The following is a 7990-nucleotide window of genomic DNA, read 5'->3' on the forward strand; positions in this document are numbered from 1 at the left end:
GTTTCAAGCTTAACCCAGGACGAAGCTCCCAATATGATTCTTCGTTCAGGAACTTACTTAGTTTCGTTTACACTACATGTACAATTATTACAAGATCCATGCAATATTCTTAGTTAAGATCTTAACTATGGCAAACTTACCAAAGTGCCTTATATACTTTTGATAGCATCCTGTAGAGGTTTTCTGTAATGAAAACCCTAATGGCTTTTAAGATTCTGAAAATCCATCAAGAGATACATCTTCGAGCAAATGTCATTGCAACAGCACGGTAACTTGTTGAATGTCAGATTCGCTTCACCACTAAAAGTACGTTTACATGAAATTGTAATCTTATATTTAGAGATATGTGAATGTGAAAGTGTCAAATAGTTTATTGAACACTTAGTAGTACCTGATTAACATACCTGCCGAAAGGGATATGGGTGCAAGAACAAGTATCCGAAATCAATCGGTTTATTCTTACTGAATGCAGGTGATCGTCATTAAAAATACTCCCGCGGTCAGGTTACCCGTGTTTTCGTCTGATTAAAGGACACCGAGATATTTTATCAGTATTTTTAACCCTTGATGAATTATAACAAGAAAATAAAATGCTGATATATTTTAGTATCACGCGTGATTATGTTTTCCGCTTTCACTGGTGAGACCATGCAAACATTTAACTCGCTGATGACCAATATTGGCCCTTTACACTTGAGAGGGGCCTCATTCATATCATGCTTTACCGGCCTCTAAGCAAGGCCTGCTCATGAAGGGTAAGTAAACAAGCATATAAAGCAATGCACGCTTATACTAATATTAACAACTTGCGCTTCTTAATCATACATTTTACGAGTTAAGCAAAAACACCTCTTGAAATCCTAATTCAAGTAAATAAATTGTTATTTTGGTGAGATATATGTTGGAGAAGGCGAATTAAGGGCTGAATGAGTCTTGAAGAGCAGAGTGAAGTGGATGCACTTGCCACAGATTTGAGCAATGTGTAAACACTCAGTAAAGTTCATGTAAGAGTAGACCACTTTAACTACATCTTCAAATACTTTTTGTTGTATCAATTCCTGTTGCGATTACGTGTATAAAGTGTGGGGCCGGTGGAAGAGATCTACATGTACGTACTTTCAAAAAAATGAACGACCTACAGTTAATCTGGGGAAACTGCAGACAGTATAAAGTTGATAATGTCCATTCCAAGTCAACTATCCATTGCTGGGCACAACATTACTTACGATATATATCAAAGGAGCAAGGAAAATGACCAGCAGCAGGGACCTTATCCTTGATTGAGGGGTCACCACAAACCTGGAAGGCTCGGGAGGGAGGCAAGAAATTACCAACAATAACGTTGCTGTATCAATAAACGCCACGTGTAACGCAAGTTGAAAACCATGATTAACCAAGATTATTCAGAACACAAGCGACATTTTCACTGACATCTCCGTTTCTTGAAATCTTATAGACGTTGAAACAAGAGTATGAGACAGGAATGTCTTTATTTCCAATCGTAATATGATCCTCTTGAGAGGAAACTGAAATTAAGGTGCTGAGTTTTCATTAATTGATCTGTTTCATTATGCATGTTGTTTGGTTGCACTGGTCCGCTGGTGAACCTATACATCTAGCGGTGACTTGGTTCAAAATAATATGAAATCGAAATTCTACTCTTACCTGATTTAGAAGAAAAAGAAAGAAGAGGTCGAAAGTATCCAAGAGAGCGCGCAATGCCCGATACAACACAGCGTGTGGATTGGCAAAAGTGATTGGGGTGAAAAACCACGGAAGTGTTCGCGGGTATTGGTCATCCAATCACGGATCTGGATCCTGGACTATTGGACCTATTAAGGAAGCCGCTCTTGACTATCTATATAACATATTTGATATGTACATGCTTGAATACCAGGTCTATAGTCTGTGCCAGGACATTTCAGCCGCGCTGAGCAAGTAACATTATACTAAGTATGTCTGCATCTAATACTGCATAAAGGTAGAACAGCAACCTCCAAACCAAAAATAAGGTGTTACGAGGAGAAAGAAACTAGCAGAGGCTAAATCCATATGTAAGACGAGAAGACAGATCCCTTGTCTCATGTGATGAGTCCGAAGCTTAAACCTGAAACGTGCAGGTGCGAGTTTCGGAACGGAGTACAGCAGTCGCCCCAATGTCAGGTTTACATAAGAAACCGTAGAGTGGGTAAACATAGGGTCGAGGAGGGAATTTCTCCAAGTTGTATCACCCACTGAGAGTTAAGTTTCCATTAAATAAATACACTCAGCTACCGGGAGAAGAAACCAATACTATAGGGAAATATCAGAAAATGATCCCAGGAAATTAACAGAAACGAACATGCGCAGGTACATTCTCAGCACGAAACACAAGCCAATGCAGTGCAGGGGTTTAATTGGTTTTCAAGATTACTGCAGAGGGTCTGTTGATGTATACATGTATATGCGTGTATACTGGAAATTAGTTTACGTTGGACGTTGCCTTTGTCATAAAGAAACAACGCAAGGCAAAGCTATGTTCAAGTTGGGTGTTGGCCGGATGACGCATGCGTGCATGTATACATGTACATGTACAAGCGGAGTCACGAAGTACATGTATCTAGCATTATGTCTCCTTTTCCGTTTCAATCATTGCGAAACATCGGCAGCAAGTTTCCGAAAACCACTGTCACTTATCCCGAAAGTTCAGACAACGATCTTGTCGTTTCGCCAAAATCAAAACTTCATACCAATTTGGTAAAATTTATTGTGCATCTTGGAATATCGGCAAAATACTCAGAAGTTGGGCTAAGCGTCATAGTAGCCGCGTCTTAGTAGCCACATACTTTAGATTGCAGAAAAAATCGCTCATCCTAAGTCGCTGACGATATTGAGCGGAGACCTAATTATGCAAGATGGATATATCATTGGCAACAGCTTGGCAGATTCACACCGCGATGACTCCGCTACAAAATGCAACTAGGCCAGATTGGTAGCAGGGATAGGAATTCCTTTTTGTACCATGTTCAATGCTTGGCTAGGCAAACCGATGGTTGGGCCGAGCGAAGCGCTCAGGCAAGTTGGGGCGAAGCGCCATCGTACTGGACCAAATACACTGCATGAACGACCTTTAAATTGAAAGGGCCACATATACTTCCGATGCATGTCCCCAATAGGATACCCGTTGCAATATTTTATCGGGTGTTGCAATGCAGTCGTCCCTCATGGTCACCTGTCGAAGTATCAATAGCCATCAGTTGTAAAATTGATCATGGTCAACACTCTTCTGATATTAATGTTACACGCTGATCGAAGGAATGATGGATTGACGTCCACTGCAGGCCATGAGTGTTTCTGGTCAGGTCATGCTGTTCCTGATATAAAGACCAGTAGGGAGTTATGTGCTTCGTGCATGTAAGTGGTACATGTAGTTCTTTCTTCGGGAAGGCTTCACACCAAAAAGTCCAACATAGAATTTACTTTTTTTCAGAATCAGTCGTAACTGACCAGTCAGCACCTCTACAATAATGCACATGGACCAAAAACCCTATGTTTCTCATCAAACTCGTCCGTAAGTGACTCTTTTGGAAGTAGGAACGGGTACACCAAAATAATTACTTAATATTAACTAGCCTTGAGACATTCCTGTCAATGTATATCCGACAAGGTCTGTAAATCGATCGTCGTAAATGTCAACTGCCCTGTTTTTTTAACTACACTTCAACATACATTATTCATATTGACCGCAAATATCGTGAAAAGTTTTCTTAAGAAGACGCTTGAGATTCATTAAAAGTTTCAAGTAGGTGTAGCTGGTGTAAAGCCGTTACGATTCACATGGAAATTTAACGGAATTATTTATAGAAAAATAGTCCGTGGAAATGTACATATATCAGTAGAAAGTCATATCGTCTTCGTGACCAAAAATGTCCTATAGGGTTGGTGTTATCCTATAGAAATGCATGCTAAAAGTGTGAGAGAGATCCGTTGAACCAAACTCAAGTGGGCTTATAAAGTCAACAACAAATTTTAAATAATTTTGGCTTTAAAAAGTTGTTTTATTTCTCTCCAAGGGTGAGAGTGCACTAGCTCTAACCTAATTTTAACAATTAATGCAAACTACATAATATTTTCTTATACCCGTTTCTTCAAGGCGACACATAAAAATATGTATTTCAGAAGTGCGACAAATAAGTAGTAGTTTAATGAGCCAAGGTCAATTGTTATCAAAACATGAGTTTTGATTGAGGATTTAAATCTTCAAATATTTAAACTCTGAATAACGAACTTCAAGGAATTTGGCGAGGAGGTTCCTGGTAAGAAATATTACATAGTTATGAATATGTATACATCCGTTTGGGGGTTATATAGAAATACAACATGCATTTCAAAGACTGCAATTTAATGTGTTCTTTAAAGAAATCAGACGTATCCTTTCGTGAAAGCGCCGCGATTTTGTCGAAACCATCACGTACGGACCATAAACTGATGCAGTGACCGCTCTGTCAAGGATTCCAAGTTGGAGCACAGGCAAGTTGGATCAGGGCTATTTTACGTTTTCTTTCCCGCTGGTTCGATTATGCCACTCATCTCCTCCGCAACAAGATCAACCTTCATACAGCCCAAGCTTAGCAAGTCTCTCACTTAGAATAGCGCATACCACTGACTTGCCTATCGATAATACTGTCATCCATGACGTCGCCGAAAAGAGACATCAATCAAACTTTTATTTAAAAGTAATGTAGAATTGTTGATCATGGCCACCATTGCCACCTGGTCTTATTTGCTTCAACTGACAAGGCTTACGATGGCGATATATTGGCAATAATATTATCAAAGCAGAAACAAAGTTATCATGTAAATCTTATGCTGAATCATTCAGTATAACTCATCATAGGGGCGTGGGATTCGCTAAAATTGTTGTCGATGACTCTCCTTGCGGTATATTGCAGTATGGTCGTCAGAGCACGGCAGTAAATGGGAAAAAAACACAACTGCCGTGAGAATGAGTTTGAATGTATGCTTAGAAATGTTTGGTTCGACTGACCGAGGTGACAAGATCAATCTACGTAGGACATTCATCACCACTGTCGCGAATCATTCAGCAGTTCACCCGGCATGATTTGGAAGAAATACAGCGATAAAGGAATTGCAGTCCAACCAACTGAACCGTCTTACACCTGATCTTCCTGAACCCCTAATGGAAACATTACCTAATCCTATCGGCAGACACAGTCCGGGAGATCAACAAATAAGTCACCGATAGGGCAGGTTATAAATATGTCCTGCTACACGTCAGAAGATTAAAATTAGAAGAAATTTTGTAAATCCGAATATAATGGGAGTTGACGTGAAATGCGCTTTCGGTACATTCATATTTTTTACAAGAACCGGCATGCTTGCGGGAAAATCGTATGGACGGGGCTATCTGCTTTTTCAAGGAATGTTGTTAATTTCAGGAAAGATCTCAATGAATTTGATCTGACCCTTTCCCTCTCCGAAATTCAGATCTTGCAATGGCATATTTTCAAAGGAATGGTTCACTGTGTATATGCACGTAATAAAAACACAAGGAATGACTCTGACTGTTCTTAACATCACGGAGAGTGATCTAACACTGATTTCAATATACATATGTATTATCAGATATGATATATGTATTCCAGAGATTACCTTTTTTTATTTTAGAGGCATCAGAAAATTCTAATTTTGGGTAGAAGTTTCACCCCTCACCTTCTAATTTCCGATATTTCTGAAAATGTTCAATGTTTTCTTATTGTTATTTTTTTGTACATGTGTATATACGCAATGATTCCTAAACTGGTTGTACTATGACGAAAAGATCCTCGTGAACATGTGATTCCACGTTGTCATTTGAAAGCAGTTATAACAGGCGTTTGAGCATGGTTTAACTTTGTTGATGTATAACGTACGTTACAGTCACTGAATTTTATCCAAAATTGTAGGACTGAGAACGCTAAAACAATACTTGATAAATATTCTTTTACCTTTAGTTGTTGACCTACCTTTCAGCAACGATGATATCCCAAATGCGTGAATGAAAATGATTCCAGGCTGATACAGATTTACAGCTGAAATCCCCGAGTTTTCGGTAATCCGTAAAATATCGGGAAAAAATACGGAAATTTGTCTTTTCTCACAAAATGAGGGATTTGTTATTGGGAAATAATAAACTCTTCGAGAGAATTGTAGGTCATTACACCGTGTCGAAGCAAGTCAACCCTTGTGCGGGTCTCAATTAAAGCATGTGGACTCAAGCTCAGGGTAGGTAAAGGCCTACGCGTTCACTGTTATTATTTCAAACATTTTCTCAATAGTAGATTAAGTGATTTACTCAATCAAACACAACCACACGTAATGACCGTATTAGCTTTATCCATTTTCCTACGTACAAAATGATTCTTAATATATTACATGTAAACTTTCAAATTCAATATTAAATATTTTCTGTTGAGTAAGCCCGTCCAGTAGGTTTACCTTTGGCTAATAATGCCAATTCTTGGGGTGGTGATCTCTGATTACGATTGACGACTCCACAAGTAAAGGGGTATTCCGGTCAGATAACGTTGCGGCGTTTTTACACGGTGCGGGTTCAAGCCGGATCGAGACCAGTTCAGGTACCAGCCGGTTTATTTTCCCTCGTGTAAAAGCGATCCTCCCGTCCTGAACCCTCCTGGTCCGAGGCGGGTTCCGATCGCCGGTCTCGGGTCGGTGCAGGCCGGTGTAGGCCGGTGGAGGAGGGTTTATTTATGCGTGTAAAAGCGAACCGGCTCCGCGGTACTCGCGTGACATCATTCGCGGGAATAGCTGCCGTGTTCCTGGCATGAAATTTTCCGCGGAAAGAAACTGCTGTGAAATCTTCAATTTATCGAGAGATTTTGTCGAATTATTAATACACCCGTATCATCCTTTTACTCCTGTCTACAAACGAAGGTGGAGGTTGTGCAATTGCATATCGTGTCCGTCTTCTTGCAAGAGCTTTCTTCTTCCATACAAATGCTGTAAACACCACCAAAGCAAAAACTCTGCATCTCACCGGCGCCATCGTAAACCATTTTGTATTATTTGTTGTTGTGATATTTTCGTACCTCCACCGCCAGCAGATTGATCAGCGCCACCAATCGACGATGTTAGTGACGAACCGGCCTGGAGCCGGATCGAGGCCAGATCATCGAACCGTCCCCGTGTAAAAGCGAAATGAACCGTCCTGAACCGAACACGCCTCGAGACGGTTCAGGAGGGTTGTCTTGAACCAGCACCGTGTAAAAAGGCCTGATACATTCGCTGGATGGTAGGCCCTACCTGGCCATACATGTATCATCCTGGGCTAGGTCTTGACGAGTTGTACCCAGGGTACATGTCCTCTGGGGCAAGCTTCCGACGACCATCCTGAGCAGGCTTCCAACGATCTGTACTCAGGGTACATGCCATCCTGATCAGGTTACCGACGCTCTGTACCCAGAATACAGGTCATCCTGGGCAAGCTCCCGACGATCTGTATACTCAGGGATATGTACCCATGTACAATGTACGTGGCATCCTGGGTGAGCTGCCTGGGATTCTGTCTCTCAATACCAAAGTCCATACAATCTACATGTATGTGTTCTTTATAACCCAAGCAAAAAAAATATAACGACGAGGATGGGATTCGAACCCACGCGGGCAGAGCCCAATGGATTAGCAGTCCATCGCCTTAACCACTCGGCCACCTCGTCCTATATGTACCACTGTATGAAAACACCGTTTGTGTTTAGATATCACAATCCTTTGAGTGATTGCATCAGCCTTTTCCCAGTCGGCTAGATTTTCGAAATTTGCGCCAATGATCCAACTATCATCAGCTTGAAAACAGCTCGTCCAATCCGGGAATTGACTTCAAACCAGATTTGCTAAGACCTTATAGAGTAACTATATTCATTTATTCTGAATATAACAATTAAACAGAGGCTTACATCATCATTCTGTCACCTACACTAATTCATGAAACGTA

The 7990-nt window shown here is 40.7% G+C and overlaps 1 non-coding gene across 1 annotated transcript; it reads right to left on the reverse strand.

Moving 5' to 3' along the window:
- Positions 1–7633: 7633 nt before the first annotated feature.
- Positions 7634–7715, reverse strand: Trnas-gcu (transfer RNA serine (anticodon GCU)). Its single transcript has one exon. It is a non-coding gene; the product is annotated as a tRNA-Ser (tRNA).
- Positions 7716–7990: the final 275 nt, after the last annotated feature.

The sequence above is a fragment of the Lineus longissimus genome, chromosome 2 (genome assembly GCF_910592395.1).
Source record: "Lineus longissimus chromosome 2, tnLinLong1.2, whole genome shotgun sequence".
NCBI classification, from domain to species: Eukaryota; Metazoa; Nemertea; class Pilidiophora; order Heteronemertea; family Lineidae; genus Lineus; species Lineus longissimus.